Source organism: Danio rerio, chromosome 4 (assembly GCF_052040795.2).
Source record: "Danio rerio strain M-AB ecotype USA chromosome 4, GRCz13ab, whole genome shotgun sequence".
In the NCBI taxonomy this organism is placed as follows: Eukaryota; Metazoa; Chordata; class Actinopteri; order Cypriniformes; family Danionidae; genus Danio; species Danio rerio.
The window spans coordinates 77,671,150-77,690,701 of record NC_141024.2 but is presented as its reverse complement, the minus strand read 5'-3'; the positions used below and the strand labels follow the sequence as shown (position 1 = coordinate 77,690,701).

Genomic DNA, 19,552 nt, shown 5'->3' with positions numbered 1-19,552 from the left:
CAGTTACTAGCGAGTGGTTTGCAGGCACAGGCACGTCTGCTGCAAGTACAGCGCCGTCAGGAGACAGGGGTTGCTGGCCCATTCCCCATGCTCGGTGGCTGGGCATCACCGCCCTGGAGTACGGCCGATAGAAAACGGCGGCTGCCATTTGCGCCGCCCGGCAACTCATACTTACCTGGCAGGGGAGATACCATGATCAAGGAGGTGGTTCACCCAGGGCGAGGCTTGGCCATTGCACTCCGTCCACGCTGACCCCTGCGAATTCCCCAAATGTGGGAATCTCGACTGCATAATTTCTGGTAGTGGGGGACTGCGTTTGCGCTCTCCCCTGAGCACAGTGGTTCAAGACAGAGTTCAGGCGGCAGCGTTGGACCCGGCTGGAGCCAAGTGGTGCTCGCTGCAGAGCCGTTTGAGGAGAGCTGAGCTCCAGCGAGGGGGAGCTTAAGCTTGAGCTCCACCTTTTTTGCACTTCTTCTACGAGTGATGTCACTGGGGGTAGGGTTAGGGGCGGGGTTGGTGTACGCATTAAAACAGCTTACAGGAGGAGGAGCGACAGCTCATGCTCCCCCTCGCTGGAGCTCAGCTCTCCTCAAATGGCTCTGCAGCGAGCACCCTCTCGCTGGAGCGGCGCTTCCCTCTCTTCCTCGTCCTTTGCCAAGCCTCTTTTGCTCCAGTAGAGCCGCGCGCGCCTGTGGAAGGCCTGCCCACCCGTCGCTAGAAGAGCCTGTTCTGACGCCGAAAACTACTCGAAAGGTCCCCCCTCAAAGCGGTTTGACCAGGTGAAGGAACACGCAAAGAGAGCCCCCGGTGGCTTTTGTCCGCCAAGCGAGTGTGCCCTGTGGAATGTCAGAATTTTATTTTTACCGGCCTGCCGCTGTTACTGACGGAACGAATGCAGACCGTGTGAAAGGTCATCATTTTATCTGCCATTAAGTAAGCGAACGCTTCGGCTCGGATCAGAGGTAACTTTGTTTCAAGAACTGCAATCTTTTGCAGACGTCTGTGGCGTTTTGGGCGGAGGGACGGTTCTAAACCAATCTGAACCAGAGGCAATTTCGCAGCCAGCCGTCGGTGGTTTCCCGTCCCCGGAATGTAAGGTGCTTGCAGCGGGAGGTTGTTTCGTTGGCGCTTCCGCTTTCGTCAGTGAAGTTCTTTTGCGGAACGTCTGTAGATCCCGTCGTCTCCTTCAAGCTATGTCGCTTGAGCACTGTGCTGATAGGCTGACGTAAGAAAACAGGACACAAAACATACAAGGCAAGAGTGCAAAGCACGGAGCTCTAGGCAAGGGCGGTCCGAACCGCAGCAAAGCAGGAGGTCGACATGTCCAAATAGACCAAATCAGAAACTAAGCAGAGAAAAACGGCATCTGTAGAGAAAGAAAACAGATGGAGGAAAAGAAAGAAAGAACAGGAGGATCCCCTCCCCTCCCCCCATAGAGGGTCTGTTATCCCCAGATCGAGTGCGTCCGGTGGAATCCATGTGTTGGCAGCCCCAACTGATGACAAAACACAAAGCAAGCATCTGGAGGAAGCTCAAACTCTTCATGCGTTGCCACAGTTACTAGCGAGTGGTTTGCAGGCACAGGCACGTCTGCTGCAAGTACAGCGCCGTCAGGAGACAGGGGTTGCTGGCCCATTCCCCATGCTCGGTGGCTGGGCATCACCGCCCTGGAGTACGGCCGATAGAAAACGGCGGCTGCCATTTGCGCCGCCCGGCAACTCATACTTACCTGGCAGGGGAGATACCATGATCAAGAAGGTGGTTCACCCAGGGCGAGGCTTGGCCATTGCACTCCGGCCACGCTGACCCCTGCGAATTCCCCAAATGTGGGAATCTCGACTGCATAATTTCTGGTAGTGGGGGACTGCGTTCGCGCTCTCCCCTGAGCACAGTGGTTCAAGACAGAGTTCAGGCGGCAGCGTCGGACCCGGCTGGAGCCAAGTGGTGCTCGCTGCAGAGCCGTTTGAGGAGAGCTGAGCTCCAGCGAGGGGGAGCTTAAGCTTGAGCTCCACCTTTTTTGCACTTCTTCTACAAGTGATGTCACTGGGGGTAGGGTTAGGGGCGGGGTTGGTGTACGCATTATGTTACGTCCCGACCAGTCTAGGGTTGGTGGGAACAATAACAAGTGTAAAAAAAATAAATAAAGAGAAACTCAAATACTCAATTTAGGGTTTTCCCCTTCTCCTGTCCCAACTCACAATAATCACAACGCTGATCAAGTAGTAACAATATTTATTTACTTAGAAAACAAAGATAGAAGCATCTCTTCGGAAGGGAATCCAGGCCAAAATAATAAACAAAAAGACAGCTAACTTGCGGGGAAATAATTCTAACTTACCTGCTCAAATAAAAGTACCCCAAATAAAATTACAACAAACTTCCCTTTCTCCCTTGCTACCACAAACCAGGAGAAAACGTTTTAAAGTAAATGGCGATTCCCAACCTACCGCTTCTGTTTCTCCAAAACTAATATATATAAATAGGTATTTAATCAGAAAAGCCAATAGATTCACATTTCACAGAGAGCCGTTTAAGAAAATAATTAAATTGTCAGTAACAGAAATCTGTTCACACCAAGTCAACCAACAATTTGGGGCAGGAGATAGGAGACGCTCGGAACAACAGCAGCGACGATGACGACGGAGATTTGCGACCTGCACCGAGCAGAAAGATCTCCCCATTGTTCCTCTCCTCCAGCTTATATACGCTCCCACACGCAACACGGCTGGACCGCAATCAAGCGCAGCTCTAGAGGGAGGGGGAGAGAGAGAGAGAAAGCTGCGCATGCTCCACAGCGCACAACACAACATCAGCTCCAAATGCATAACAAAACACAAATCTGTATATATATAATATTTATATATATAAAATCAGCAAACAAATAATTAATACGTTCTATAACGTAACACCCCTACCATTAGTTACAAAATTCACTTTTGTAAAAAAAAATTGCTTTTGTAAAAAAAAAAACAAAGTTACAACATTAATTCAAATACTCAAACAATTTTGAAAATTTGAATTCATTCAGTCACCAATATAAATTCGAGACAATGCATCAGCGATGACATTTTCCGCACCCTTCTTATAACGAATGTCCAAATCAAATTCTTGAACAATAAGCGCCCATCTCATCAAGCGCTGGTTTGAGTTTGACATACGGGCGAGAAATGTCAAAGGGTTGTGGTCGGTGTACACCACGATCGTATTCCCAGAGCTTAGGTACACTTCAAAATGTTGGAGAGCTAGAAGTAAGGCTAATGCTTCCTTTTCGATGACGCTATAGTTTTGCTGACACCTTGTAAATTTCTTTGAAAAATAACTGACAGGGTGTTCAATGCCAGCGTCATCAGCTTGCATTAATACTGCACCCGCGCCACGAGCGCTCGCATCCACTTGAAGAGAGAAAGGCAGTGTGAAATTTGGCGCTGATAAGACTGGGGCATTACAAAGCAAATCTTTTGCTGAGCAAAATGCGGACTCACATTTATCATCCCACACAAATTTTCGTTCGGTACTCAGGAGATCAGTAAGCGGCGCAACCACTGTGGCAAAATTCTTACAGAATCCCCGGTAATATCCGGTCATCCCCAAAAAGCGTCTCAACTCTCGCTTATTAGAGGGTGCGGGAAATTCAACAATACTTTCCACTTTAGCGTTCACAGGTTTAACTTGGCCTTGGCCAACTACTTTCCCAAGGTACGTAACAACAGCTTTGGCGAATTCACATTTGCTGAGATTTAGTGTCAATGAAGCTTTTGCCAAGCGCTCTAGAACTGAATTAAGTGTGACCATATGTTCTTCCCAGGTCATGGAATAAACCACTACGTCATCGAGATAGACTTCACAATTCTGTACACCCGATAAAACTTTCTGCATCAACCGCTGGAATGTGGCAGGTGCGTTGCGCATCCCGAAAGCCATTACGGTATACTGCATGAATGCGTCCGGAGTGACAAACGCGGAGATCTCAGATGCGCGCTCCGTCAATTTAATTTGCCAGTAACCTTTCAGGAGGTCAAGCTTGGTTACGAAACGTGAGGAGCCGACTCGATCAACACAATCTTCCAAGCGTGGAAGAGGGAAGGAATCGCCTTTGGTTACATTATTCACCTTACGGTAATCGGTGCAAAACCGTAGCGAGCCGTCAGATTTGGGCACCAAGATGCAGGGCGAACTCCACGGACTCTGACTGGCGACGGCAAAACCATTACGCACTAAATAATTAACCTCCTCCCTCATCACTTGACGCTTGTTCGGGTTTACTCTGTAAGCATGCTGCTTTATGGGCATGCTTTGACCAACATCGATGTCATGGGTTAGCACGTTGGTCTGAGATGGTACATCGTTAAACAGAGTGGGATACATTTTAATCAGTCTGATAACATCACTGCGGTGGTCATCATTCAGGTACGAGAGATTTTTCTCTAAAGTGGTCAGAACAGTTGAATTGGTAAGTGTTACACCCGTTTGCATGTTTTTGTCACTTAGACCATCTGTTTGGGGAACATAATCTGTAGCTAAAGCAATCTTTACTACAGGCACTTTAGTGGCAGGGTGCGCATCAAAACGATCTCTATCCACATATGCTTTTAGCATATTAATGTGGCAGACCCGGCTTTTGCGCCGCCGATCGGGAGTCAGTACAGCATAGTTGGTATCACTCAATTTCTTTTCAATGACGTAAGGACCAGAAAAGCGGGCATGCATTGGAGAACTAGGCACGGGCAACAATACAAGGACAGAGTCGCCTGGCTAAAAACTACGAGCAACACTTTTCTTGTCGTATCTGGACTTCATTTTAGCTTGCGTAGCAGATAGATGTTTTCTAGCAACCTCCCAAACCTTATAGGGATGCTCACAAAATGTACTCACATAATCCAGGATTGGCACATGAGAGGGACTTTTAGAAAGGAATTGCTCACTAATCAACTTTATTGGTGTTCTAGGCACATGCCCGAATACAAGGTCAGCAGGGCTAAATCCTATTGACTCTTGTACAGTACTCCTGATGGCCAACATTAACAGAGGTAATCCATCTACCCAATCTTTGCTCGTTTCGACGCAATACGCGCGCAGCATTGTCTTGAGCGTCTGATGAAACCGCTCGAGCGCACCTTGCGACTCGGGGGGATATGCGCTTGACAGTTCGTGCTCCACCTGCAACTCTTTTACCAACTGCTTAAATAAATGCGATGTAAAGTTTGTTCCTCTGTCTGTTTGAATTATTTTCGGTAACCCGAACATTGAACAAAATTTAACCAGCTCTCGAATCACCGATTTGGATGTTATTGAGCGCAGTGGCACGGCTTCTGGGTAGCGTGTGGCTGTACACATTATGGTAAGAATGTACTGGTGACCAGACTTCGCTCGAGGTAAAGGACCAACAACGTCAAGGATCAGTCTCTCGAAAGGCTCTCCTACAGCAGGAATGGGTTGGAGAGGGGCTAGCGGAACTGTCTGGTTGGGTTTACCCACTAGTTGACAGATGTGACAAGACCGAACGAATGCAGACACGGATGACTTCATATTCGGCCAAAAGAAATGCCGAGCAATGCGATCATACGTTTTTGTAACACCAAGGTGTCCAGAGCAGATGTGATCGTGGGCTAATTTCATTATTTGAGTTCGGTAGCCGACAGGAAGAACGATCTGATAAGCTCCGTCCCGCTCTCTATCAGAGGGCTGCCACCAACGCATCAGTACACCATCATCCCAAAAATAACCAACTGGCGCGTCTGATATTTTCGTTCTGTCTGCAGCAGCACTGACGCATTTATTCAACGTTACATCAGACTTCTGCAAAGCGATTAATTGTTCCCTACCTACTTTTAAGGGAGCATCGCCTTCGTTAACGCCTGCATCAGCTTGCACTGGTTCCGGCTGAATCAACAATTTATGTTCAGTGCTTTCTGGCGATAAAGATAAAAACGACTCAGACAAATCAAGTACGTCTTCAAATTTTTTTCTCTGTGCACGGGTCACGGCGCAAGACGGAAAAAGAGAGTTGAAGTGCGACAGCGCGAGCGCATCATCTGAACTGCTATTATTTGGCTCTGCCGACACAATTGGAAAGGGAAATACTTTTGTTCCAGCCAAATCATTACCCAAAATTACGTCTACGCCTTCCACTGGTAGTTGTGAATAGACACCAATACTCACAGGACCAGTAATAAGGTCAGATTGTAAATGAATATTGTGCAGTGGGACAGATGTACAGCCCATCTCGATTCCTCGAATGAGAACATTAGTACCCGTATAAGATTTAGACGAAAAGGGTAAGGTATTTTCCCGTATTAACGACTGAGCGCTGCCAGTATCTCTTAACATTACCACTGATTTAATATCATGGCTATTAGGCAGTGCCACAGTACCGGTTTGTAAAAATGATTTAAACACAGTGGGATCAGATCGCGGAGTTGACTGTACCGAACTAGAGGTAAGAGAAGTGAACGCCACCCCCTTGGGTTTATTACTAGCTTTTTGCTTCCACGCTTTACAATTTGAGATCAAATGGGTAGGATCCAGGCAGTAAAAGCAAACCCTTTTTTTATCAGACGGTTTCGGAGTATTAATTTCAGCCGCCGGTCGGAAAGAATAATTTCCTTTTTCCCTCACATCTGATTGAACGATTCTTGGAGGGCGCACGGCAGGAAAAACCGTTTTGTGCGTGAGCACGAATTCATCTGCTAAAATTGCAGCTTCGGACAATTTAGAGACCTTCTGCTCGTTCAGGTACACTACAACATTATCTGGTAAGCAGTTTTTAAATTCTTCAACCAGTATCAGTTCCTGCAAATCCTCGAGTGTTACGGTTTTGTTAGAGACGCACCATTTCTCGAATAACGCTCTCTTTTCACGCGCAAACTCCACAAACGTTTGCTTGGCTGTCTTTGAACAAGCCCTGAATTTCTGTCTATACGCCTCTGGTACTAATTCATAAGCTCGTAAAACAGCCAATTTCACTTTATCATAATCCAGCGAATCTTCGATTGGTAAAGCCGCACAAATCTCCTGGGCTTTACCAATAAGATTGCACTGTAACAACAATGCCCACATTTCCTTGGGCCATTTTAATTTAGCCGCTACTCGTTCAAAAGCCACAAAGTACGAATCTACTTCGGTTTCACGGAATGGAGGTACAAGTTTGATGTACTTACCAACGTCGAAGTCGGGTTGCTGCCCAGCCTCAGAGCTACTGGAAGGAGGGCGGCTGCTGCGTGGTAATGGTGTTGGTTTAGTACTCTGAATCTTTTGCGCTTCCAGCTCAAGTTTTCTTAATTTGATATCACGGTCACAGTTATTTCAAGTTCTTTTATTCGCAGGAGTTGAGTCTCATTTTCTTGCTTTTTTAATTCTAATTCTAATTCTTTTAAACGAATAGTTACCATCGGATCGATCTTCTGAACCGTTATACTCCCTGACTCTGAACCAGATGCCGCCTCGCCATCAGATGCTAAATCCTGCTCTTGCTCGGAACCCTCTACAGCGCGACTAGGCAAAACGCCGGCCTCCACCAACTTGACGTACAACTCATCTTTTATGACCTGCTTTTTTTGTTCTTTTGACACTGTCAAGTTGAAAAACTCCGCTATTAGAATTAAATCTTTTTTTCTACACCTATCAAATTCCTCTAGCGTAGGCAAGAGAGAAAACTTAATTGGATCAAAGTCCATTTTAAGTTTACTTTAACTCCTCCCCTACCAAAAAGTTCAAAAACAGCCAAGCAAATTTGAAAGAATAAACTATATCGCATTAACGAGCGGACGAGCCCCCAATTGTTACGTCCCGACCAGTCTAGGGTTGGTGGGAACAATAACAAGTGTAAAAAAAATAAATAAAGAGAAACTCAAATACTCAATTTAGGGTTTTCCCCTTCTCCTGTCCCACCTCACAATAATCACAACGCTGATCAAGTAGTAACAATATTTATTTACTTAGAAAACAAAGATAGAAGCATCTCTTCGGAAGGGAATCCAGGCCAAAATAATAAACAAAAAGACAGCTAACTTGCGGGGAAATAATTCTAACTTACCTGCTCAAATAAAAGTACCCCAAATAAAATTACAACAAACTTCCCTTTCTCCCTTGCTACCACAAACCAGGAGAAAACGTTTTAAAGTAAATGGCGATTCCCAACCTACCGCTTCTGTTTCTCCAAAACTAATATATATAAATAGGTATTTAATCAGAAAAGCCAATAGATTCACATTTCACAGAGAGCCGTTTAAGAAAATAATTAAATTGTCAGTAACAGAAATCTATTCACACCAAGTCAACCAACAATTTGGGGCAGGAGATCGGAACAACGCTCGGAACAACAGCAGCGACGACGACGACGGAGATTTGCGACCTGCACCGAGCAGAAAGATCTCCCCATTGTTCCTCTCCTCCAGCTTATATACGCTCCCACACGCAACACGGCTGGACCGCAATCAAGCGCAGCTCTAGAGGGAGGGGGAGAGAGAGAGAGAAAGCTGTGCATGCTCCACAGCGCACAACACAACATCAGCTCCAAATGCATAACAAAACACAAATCTGTATATATATAATATTTATATATATAAAATTAGCAAACAAATAATTAATACGTTCTATAACGTAACACATTAAAACAGCTTACAGGAGGAGGAGCGACAGCTCATGCTCCCCCTCGCTGGAGCTCAGCTCTCCTCAAATGGCTCTGCAGCGAGCACCCTCTCGCTGGAGCGGCGCTTCCCTCTCTTCCTCGTCCTTTGCCAAGCCTCTTTTGCTCCAGTAGAGCCGCGCGCGCCTGTGGAAGGCCTGCCCACCCGTCGCTAGAAGAGCCTGTTCTGACGCCGAAAACTACTCGAAAGGTCCCCCCTCAAAGCGGTTTGACCAGGTGAAGGAACACGCAAAGAGAGCCCCCGGTGGCTTTTGTCCGCCAAGCGAGTGTGCCCTGTGGAATGTCAGAATTTTATTTTTACCGGCCTGCCGCTGTTACTGACGGAACGAATGCAGACCGTGTGAAAGGTCATCATTTTATCTGCCATTAAGTAAGCGAACGCTTCGGCTCGGATCAGAGGTAACTTTGTTTCAAGAACTGCAATCTTTTGCAGACGTCTGTGGCGTTTTGGGCAGAGGGACGGTTCTAAACCAATCTGAACCAGAGGCAATTTCGCAGCCAGCCGTCGGTGGTTTCCCGTCCCCGGAATGTAAGGTGCTTGCAGCGGGAGGTTGTTTCGTTGGCGCTTCCGCTTTCGTCAGTGAAGTTCTTTTGCGGAACGTTTGTAGATCCCGTCGTCTTCTTCAAGCTATGTCGCTTGAGCACTGTGCTGATAGGCTGACGTAAGAAAACAGGACACAAAACATACAAGGCAAGAGTGCAAAGCACGGAGCTCTAGGCAAGGGCGGTCCGAACCGCAGCAAAGCAGGAGGTCGACATGTCCAAATAGACCAAATCAGAAACTAAGCAGAGAAAAACGGCATCTGTAGAGAAAGAAAACAGATGGAGGAAAAGAAAGAAAGAACAGGAGGATCCCCTCCCCTCCCCCCATAGAGGGTCTGTTATCCCCAGATCGAGTGCGTCCGGTGGAATCCATGTGTTGGCAGCCCCAACTGATGACAAAACACAAAGCAAGCATCTGGAGGAAGCTCAAACTCTTCATGCGTTGCCACAGTTACTAGCGAGTGGTTTGCAGGCACAGGCACGTCTGCTGCAAGTACAGCGCCGTCAGGAGACAGGGGTTGCTGGCCCATTCCCCATGCTCGGTGGCTGGGCATCACCGTCCTGGAGTACGGCCGATAGAAAACGGCGGCTGACGGCTGAATTTTTTGAAAAATAACAAAAATGAAATATTTTTGAAAAATCACAAAAAATGAAAAATTTTTGAAAAATCAACAAAAATGCAAATTTTTTGAAAAATAACAAAAAATGAAATTTTTTTGAAAAATAACAAATAATGCAAATTTTTTGAAAAATAACAAAAAATGCAAATTTTTTGAAAAATCACCAAAAATGCACATTTTTTGAAAAATAACCAAAAATGAAAATTTTTTGAAAAATCATAAAAAATGAAATTCTTTTGAAAAATCACAAAAAAAAGAACATTTTTTGAAAAATAACAAAATGAAAATTTTTTTAAAATAACAAAAAATGAAAATTTTTTGAAAAATCACAAAAAATGAACATTTTTTTAAAAATAACAAAAAATCACAAAAAATGAATTTTTTTTGAAAAATAACAAAAAATGAAAATTTTTTGAAAAATCACCATAAATTAAAATTTATTGACAAATCACAAAAAATGAATTTTTTTTGAAAAATCACAAAAAAAGAAATTTTTTTGAAAAATCACCAAAAATTAATATTTTTTGAACAATCGCAAAAAATCACAAAAAATGAAAATTCTTGGAAAAATCACAAAAAATAAAAGTTTTTTTGAAAAATAACAAAAAATCGATTTTTTTTAAAAATAACAAATAATGCAAATTTTTTGAAAAATAACAAAAAATGAAATTTTTTTGAAAAATAACAAATAATGCAAATTTTTTGAAAAATCACCAAAAATGAAATTTTTTTGAAAAAAAACAAAAAATCGAATTTTTAAAAAAAAAAATAACAAAAAATGCAAATTTTTTGAAAAATCACCAAAAGTGCACATTTTTTGAAAAATAACAAAAAATGAAAATTTTTTGAAAAATCATAAAAAATGAAATTCTTTTGAAAAATAACAAAAAATCGATTTTTTTAAAAAAATCACAAAAAATGAAATTTTTTTGAAAAATCACAAAAAAAAGAACATTTCTTGAAAAATAACAAAATGAAAAATTTTTTTAAATAACAAAAAATGAAAATTTTTTGAAAAATCACAAAAAATGAAATTTTTTTTAAAAATCACAAAAAATCACAAAAAATGAAATTTTTTGGAAAAATAACAAAAAATGAAAATTTTTTGAAAAATCACCATAAATGAAAATTTATTGACAAATCACAAAAAATGAATTTTTTTTGAAAAATCACAAAAAAAGAAATTTTTTTGAAAAATCACCAAAAATTAATATTTTTTGAACAATCGCAAAAAATCACAAAAAAATGAAAATTTTTGGAAAAATCACAAAAAATGAAAGTTTTTTTGAAAAATAACAAAAAATCGATTTTTTTTTGAAAAATAACAAATAATGCAAATTTTTTGAAAAATAACAAATAATGCAAATTTTTTGAAAAATAACAAAAAATGAAATTTTTTTGAAAAATAACAAATAATGCAAATTTTTTGAAAAATCACCAAAAATGAAATTTTTTTGAAAAAAACAAAAAATCTAATTTTTTTTTAAAAAAAATAACAAAAAATGCAATTTTTTTGAAAAATAACAAATAATGCAAATTTTTTGAAAAATAACAAATAATGCAAATTTTTTGAAAAATAACAAAAAATGCATTCTTTTTGAAAAATAACAAAAAATGCAATTTTTTTTTAAAAATAACAAAACTGCAATTTTTTGAATAATAACCAAAAATGAAATTTTTTTGAAAAATGACAAAAAATCTATTTTTTTTTTAAAAATCACAAAAAATGAATTTTTTTTTCAAAAATCACAAAAAAAAGAATTTTTTTTGAAAAATAACACAAAATGAAATTTTTTAAAAAAATAACAAAAAATGAAAATTTTTGGGAAAATCACAAAAAATTTAATTTTTTTGAAAAATCACAAAAAATGAAAAATTTTTGAAAAATCACAAAAAATAAACATTTCGCAAAAATCGCAAAAAATGAGAATTTTTTGAATAATCACTAAAAATGAAATTTTTTTTGAAAAATCACCAAAAATGAACATTTTTTGAAAAATCACCAAAAATGAATATTTTTTGAAAAATCACAAAAAATGAAATTTTTTTAAAAAATTGCAAAAAATCACAAAAAATGAATTTTTTTTGAAAAATCACAAAAACTGAAAATTAAAAAAAAAAACGCAAAAAATGTCATTTTTTTTGAAAAATCACAAAAAATGAAATTTTTTTGAAAAATCACAAAAAAATTAAATTTTTTGAAAAATAACAAAAAATGAAAATTTTTAGAAAAATGACAAAATATCACAAAATATGAAAATTTTTTGAAAAATCACAAAAAATGTAAAATTTTTTAAAAATAACTAAAAATCTTGAAAAATGTCATTTTGTGTGATTTTCTGCGATTTTTCAAAAAATTTTCATTTTTTGCGATTTTTCAAAAATTTTTCTTTTTTGTTATTTTTCAAAACATTTTTTATTTTTTGTGATTTTTCCAAAAAATTTCATTTTTTGTGATTTTTCGTTTTTTCAAAAAATTTCGATTTTGTGTTATTTTTCAAAAAATTTTAATTTTGTGCTATTTTTCCAATTATTTCCATTTTTTTTTGCGATTTTTCAAAAAATTGCAATTTTTTATTTTTCAAAAATTTAGATTTTTTGTTATTTTTCAAAAAAATTTGATTTTTTGTTATTTTTCAAAAAAATTTGTTTTTTTGTTATTTTTCCAAAAATATTCATTTTTTGAGATTTTTCAAAAATTTCGATTTTGTGTTATTTTTCAAAAAATTGCGATTTTTTATTTTTCAAAAAATTTTCATTTTTTGCGATTTTTCAAAAAATGTTTATTTTTAATGATTTTTCAAAAAAAAAATTTTTTTTGCGATTTTTCAAAATAAATTCATTTTTTGTGATTTTTCAAAAATTTCGATTTTGTGTTAATTTTCAAAAAATTGCGATTTTTTTATTTTTCAAAAAATGTTCATTTTTAATTTTTAAAAAAAATTTTTTTTTTTTGCGATTTTTCAAAATGAATTCATTTTTTGTGATTTTTAAAAAAATTTCATTTTTTGCGATTTTTCAAAAAATTTTCATTTTTTGTGATTTTTCAAAAATTTTTCAGTTTTTGTGATTTTTCAAAAAAATTTCACAAAAAATAAAATAAATTTGAAAAATCACAAAAAATGAAAAATCGCAAAATATCACAAAAAATGAAAATTTTTAAAAAAATCACAAAAAATGAAAATTTTTTGAAAAATCGCAAAAAAATAACAGTTTTTTGAAAAATCGCAAAAAATGAAAATTTTTGGAAAAATCGCAAAAAAATTAAATTTTTTTGAAAAATCGCAAAAAAATGAAAATTTTTGAAAAATTTTCATTTTTTGCGATTTTTCATAAAAATTTCATTTTTTGTGATTTTCAAAAAAAATAGATTTTTTGTGATTTTTCAAAAAAATGTCATTTTGTGCGATTTTTTGCGATTTTTCAAAAATTTTCATTTTTTGTGATTTTTCAAAAAAATTTCATTTTTTGCGATTTTTCAAAAAAATATCATTTTTTGTGATTTTTCAAAAAAATGTCATTTTGTGTGATTTTCTGCGATTTTTCAAAAAATTTTCATTTTTTGCGATTTTTCAAAAAATTTTCTTTTTTGTTATTTTTCAAAACATTTTTTATTTTTTGTGATTTTTCCAAAAAATTTCATTTTTTGTGATTTTTCGTTTTTTCAAAAAATTTCGATTTTGTGTTATTTTTCAAAAAATTTTAATTTTGTGCTATTTTTCCAAAAATTTCCATTTTTTTTGCGATTTTTCAAAAAATTGCAATTTTTTATTTTTCAAAAATTTTGATTTTTTGTTATTTTTCAAAAAAATTTGATTTTTTGTTATTTTTCAAAAAAATTTGTTTTTTTGTTATTTTTCCAAAAATATTCATTTTTTGAGATTTTTCATAAATTTCGATTTTGTGTTATTTTTCAAAAAATTGCGATTTTTTATTTTTCAAAAAATTTTCATTTTTTGCGATTTTTCAAAAAATGTTTATTTTTAATGATTTTTCAAAAAAAAATTTTTTTTTGCGATTTTTCAAAATGATATCATTTTTTGTGATTTTTCAAAAATTTCGATTTTGTGTTAATTTTCAAAAAATTGCGATTTTTTTATTTTTCAAAAAATGTTCATTTTTAATTTTTCAAAAAAATTTTTTTTTTGCGATTTTTCAAAATGAATTCATTTTTTGTGATTTTTAAAAAAATTTCATTTTTTGCGATTTTTCAAAAAATTTTCATTTTTTGTGATTTTTCAAAAATTTTTCAGTTTTTGTGATTTTTCAAAAAAATTTCATTTTTTTTTATTTTTCAAAAAAATTTCATTTTTTGTGATTTTTCAAAAGGTTTTCATTTTTTTGATTTTTAAAAAAAATCATTTTATGTGATTTTTCAAATAAATTTCATTTTTTGTGATTTTTCAAATAAATTTCATTTTTTGTGATTTTTCAAAAGGTTTTCATTTTTTGTGATTTTTTCAAATAAATTTAATTTTTTGTGATTTTTCAAATAAATTTAATTTTTTGTGATTTTTCAAATAAATTTCATTTTTTGTGATTTTTCAAAAAATGTTCATTTTTTGTGATTTTTCAAAAAATTTTCATTTTTGTGATTTTTCAAATAATTTTCATTTTTTGTGATTTCTGCGATTTTTCAAAAAAATTTCATTTTTTGTGATTTTTCAAAAAAATTTCATTTTTGTGATTTTTCAAAAAAAAATTATTTTATGTGATTTTTTAAATACATTTCATTTTTTGTGATTTTTCAAAATATTTTCATTTTTTGTGATTTTTCAAAAAAATTTCATTTTTTGTGATTTTTAATTTTTTGTGATTTTTCAAAAGATTTTCATTTTTTGCGATTTTTAAAAAATTTTTCATTTTTTGTGATTTTTCAAAAAATTTTCATTTTTTGTGATTTTTCAAAAAAATTTCATTTTTTGTGATATCTGCGATTTTTCAAAAAATTTTCATTTTTTGTGAGTTTTCAAAAAATTTTCATTTTTTGTGATTTTTCGAATAAATTTCATTTTTTATGATTTCTGCGATTTTTCAAAAAATTTTCATTTTTTGTGATTTTTCAAATAAATTTCATTTTTTGTGATTTTTCAAATAAATTTCATTTTTTGTGATTTTTCAAAAGGTTTTCATTTTTTGTGATTTTTTCAAATAAATTTAATTTTTTGTGATTTTTCAAATAAATTTAATTTTTTGTGATTTTTCAAATAAATTTCATTTTTTGTGATTTTTCAAAAAATGTTCATTTTTTGTGATTTTTCAAAAAATTTTCATTTTTGTGATTTTTCAAATAATTTTCATTTTTTGTGATTTCTGCGATTTTTCAAAAAAATTTCATTTTTTGTGATTTTTCAAAAAAATTTCATTTTTGTGATTTTTCAAAAAAAAATTATTTTATGTGATTTTTTAAATACATTTCATTTTTTGTGATTTTTCAAAATATTTTCATTTTTTGTGATTTTTCAAAAAAATTTCATTTTTTGTGATTTTTAATTTTTTGTGATTTTTCAAAAGATTTTCATTTTTTGCGATTTTTAAAAAATTTTTCATTTTTTGTGATTTTTCAAAAAATTTTCATTTTTTGTGATTTTTCAAAAAAATTTCATTTTTTGTGATATCTGCGATTTTTCAAAAAATTTTCATTTTTTGTGAGTTTTCAAAAAATTTTCATTTTTTGTGAGTTTTCAAAAAATTTTCATTTTTTGTGATTTTTCGAATAAATTTCATTTTTTATGATTTCTGCGATTTTTCAAAAAATTTTCATTTTTTGTGATTTTTCAAATAAATTTCATTTTTTGTGATTTCTGCGATTTTTCAAAAAATTTTTATTTTTTGTGATTTTTCAAAAAAATTTCATTTTTTTGTGATTTTTCAAAAATTTCAATTTTTTATTTTTCAAAAAATGTTCATTTTTTGTGATTTTTCAAAAATATTCATTTTTTGTGACTATTTTTTGATATTTTTCAAAATATTTCGATTTTTTGTTATTTTTCAAAAAATTTTCATTTTTTGCGATTTTTCAAAAAATTGTCATTTTTGTGATTTTTTTAGATTTTTTTGCGATTTTTCCAAAAATGTTTATTTTTTGCGATTTTTCAAAAAAATTTCATTTTTTGTGATTTTTCATTTTTTGTGATTTTTTGCGATTTTTCAAAAAATTTTCATTTTTTGTGACTCTTTGCGATTTTTCAAAATATTTTCGTTTTTTGTTATTTTTCAAAAAATTTCGATTTTTTGTTATTTTTCAAAATATTTCGATTTTTTGTTATTTTTCAAAAAAATTTTCATTTTTTGCGATTTTTCAAAAAATTGTCATTTTTGTGATTTTTTTTAGATTTTTTTGCAATTTTTCCAAAAATGTATATTTTTTGCGATTTTTCAAAAAAATTTCATTTCTTTGTGATTTTTCAAAAAAAAATTCATTTTTTGTGACTTTTTGCGATTTTTCAAAATATTTTCGTTTTTTTATTTTTAAAAAATTTAGATTTTTTGTTATTTTTAAAAATATTTCGATTTTTTGTTATTTTTCAAAATAATTTCATTTTTTGCGATTTTTCAAAAAATGTTCATTTTTTGCGATTTTTCAAAATTTTTTTATTTTTTGTGATTTTCCAAAATTTTTCATTTTTTTGTTATTTTTCAAAAAAAATTTCATTTTTTGTGATTTTTCACAAAATTTTCATTTTTTGCGATTTTTCAAAAAAATTTCATTTTTTGCAATTTTTCAAAAAAATTTAATTTTTTGTGATTTTTCAAAAATTGTTCATTTTTTGCGATTTTTCAAAAAATTTTAATTTTTTGTGATTTTTCAAAAATTGTTCATTTTTTGCGATTTTTCAAAAAAAATTCATTTTTTGCGATTTTTCAAAAATGTTTCTGTTTTTGCGATTTTTCAAAAAAATTTCATTTTTGTGATTTTTTGTGAATTTTTTAGATTTTTTGCGATTTTTCAAAAAATGTTCATTTTTTGCGATTTTTCATAAAATTGTCATTTTTGTGATTTTTTTAGATTTTTTTGCGATTTTTCCAAAAATTTTCATTTTTTTGTGATTTTTCAAAAAAAAACATTTTTTTGTGATTTTTTGCGATTTTTCCAAAAATTTTAATTTTTTGCGATTTTTCAAAAAATGTTCATTTTTTGCGATTTTTCAAAAAAATTTCATTTTTTTGTGATTTTTCAAAAAGAACATTTTTTGTGATTTTTTGCGATTTTTCAAAAAATTTTCATTTTTTGTGATTTTTCAAAAATTTTTCATTTTTTTATTTTTCAGAAAATGTTCATTTTTTGTGACTTTTTGCGATTTTTCAAAATATTTTTGTTTTTTGTTATTTTTCAAAAAATTTCGATTTTTTGTTATTTTTCAAAATATTTCGATTTTTTGTTATTTTTCAAAAAAATTTCATTTTTTGCGATTTTTCAAAAAATTGTCATTTTTGTGATTTTTTTAGATTTTTCATTTTTTGTGATTTTTTGCGATTTTTCAAAATATTTTCGTTTTTTGCGATTTTTCAAAAAAAAAATCATTTTTTGTGATTTTTTGTGATTTTTCAAAAAATTTTCATTTTTTGTGATTTTTCATAAAATTTTCATTTTTGGTGAATTTTCAAAAAAATTTCATTTTTTGTTATTTTTCAAAAAATTTCCATTTTTTGTTATTTAAAAAAAAAATTAATTTTTTTTTATTTTTCTAAAATTTTTCATTTTTTGTTCTTTTTCAAAAAATTCAGCCGTCAGCCGCCGTTTTCTATCGGCCGTACTCCAGGACTGTGATGCCCAGCCACCGAGCATGGGGAATGGGCCAGCAACCCCTGTCTCCTGACGGCGCTGTACTTGCAGCAGACGTGCCTGTGCTTGCAAACCACTCGCTAGTAACTGTGGCAACGCATGTGGAGTTTGAGCTTCCTCCAGATGCTTGCTTTGTGTTTTGTCATCAGTTGGGGCTGCCAACACATGGATTCCACTGGACGCACTCGATCTGGGCATAACAGACCCTCTATGGGGGGAGGGGATCCTCCTGTTCTTTCTTTCTTTTCCTCCATCTGTTTTCTTTCTCTACAGATGCCGTTTTTCTCTGCTTAGTTTCTGATTTGGTCTATTTGGACATGTCGATCTCCTGCTTTGCTGCGGTTCGGACCGCCTTTGCCTAGAGCTCCGTGCTTTGCACTCTTGCCTTGTATATTTTGTGTCCTGTTTTCTTACGTCAGCCTATCAGCACAGTGCTCAAACGACATAGCTTGAAGAACACGACGGGATCTACAAACGTTCCGCAAAAGAACTTCACTAACGAAAGCGGAAGCGTTAACGAAACAACCTTCCGCTGCAAGCACCTTACATTCCTGAGACGGCAAACCACCGACGGCTGGCTGCGAAATTGCCTCTGGTTCAGATTGGTTTAGAACCGTCCCTCTGCCCAAAACGCCACAGACATCTGCAAAAGATTGCAGTTCTTGAAACAAAGTTACCTCTGATCCGAGCAGAAGCGTTCGCTTACTTAATGGCAGATAAAATGATGACCTTTTTACACGGTCTGCATTCGTTCCGTTAGTAACAGCGGCAGGCCAGCAAATAAAATTCTGACATTCCGCAGGGCACACTCGTTTGGCGGACAAAAGCCACCGGGGACTCTCTTTGCGTGTTCCTTCACCTGGTCAAACCGCTTTGAGGGGGGACCTTTCGAGTAGTTTTCGGCGTCAGAACAGACTCCTCTAGCGACGGGTGGGCAGGCCTTCCACAGACGCGCGCAGCTCTACTGGCGCAAAAGTGGCTTAGCAAAGGACGAGGAAGAGAGGGAAGCACCGCTCCAGCCGGGCCCGACGCTACCGCCTGAACTCTGTCTTGAACCACTGTGCTCAGGGGAGAGCGCGAACGCAGTCCCTCACTACCAGAAATTATGCAGTCGAGGTTCCCACATTTGGGGGTAGGGTAAAGCTGCAGGCCCGGAGACCCAACCGCACGCTCAGACCTGCACGCTCAGACCAGCACTTCCATACCTATCATTTTCTCAGACAGTGCCACCTGCTGTTGGGTTGGGTGAAGCGGCAGGTATCGAGACCCACGCTCAGAGCAGCACTTTCTAGGAAGTAGCAACATCGGACACGTGAGTAAGGTTATTCATTTTATTAAAGCGATTCTTGAAATTAGCAGGTTTTATGGCATAAATCAATGTGACATCTTATTACACTAACAAACAATATTTCAGTGTTTGATTTGAATTAGTCAAAAGATAGCATTATTTTATGATATTTACAGCGTGCTCTTATTTTCTGTTATTGTACCATTCTGGGACACTTTTCTAGCAATGATTTCTGGCAAAATAAAAAACTTTAATGTTACAATTAATAATTGCTTTATATACACAATACATTTTATTTTAACATTTTTACTTTAAAGTGCTATGTAGGTCTACTGAACGTATTACTGTATTATCTATCTGAAAGTGGTACAGACAATAACAGTAACACAATAACAGTTTAACAATTGTAAATAAGATCTCTGGAAATCAAAATATCAATTAATCTGCATAACATTTACAATATGAGCTCTCTTAGGTTAAAACAAATATAATTTGCTTGTGACTTGTGTATGTTTTTCCTAGATGGATATTACAATTCAAAAAGGGGGGTCTCTGCCAGTACCTGTACAGTGCACCAAATGCTGCACATATTTTCATTGTCCATTTTGTGATATCTCGGTTTTCCAACCAACACGATTGAAAAAAGTGCAATCACATCTGCAGGCACATTT

General features: G+C 34.5%; 1 protein-coding gene and 2 non-coding genes across 4 annotated transcripts in view; 2 read left to right on the top strand and 1 right to left on the bottom strand.

Annotated features, from left to right (window-relative positions):
- Positions 1–19,552, bottom strand: part of znf1086 (zinc finger protein 1086) — an 893,143-nt gene that overhangs the window by 502,756 nt on the left and 370,835 nt on the right. The gene's annotated exons all lie outside the window — the stretch shown is intronic.
- On the top strand, positions 168–331 carry LOC148682920 (U1 spliceosomal RNA). Its single transcript, XR_015944326.1, has one exon. It is a non-coding gene; the product is annotated as a U1 spliceosomal RNA (small nuclear RNA).
- On the top strand, positions 1,722–1,885 carry LOC141384093 (U1 spliceosomal RNA). Its single transcript, XR_015485718.2, has one exon. It is a non-coding gene; the product is annotated as a U1 spliceosomal RNA (small nuclear RNA).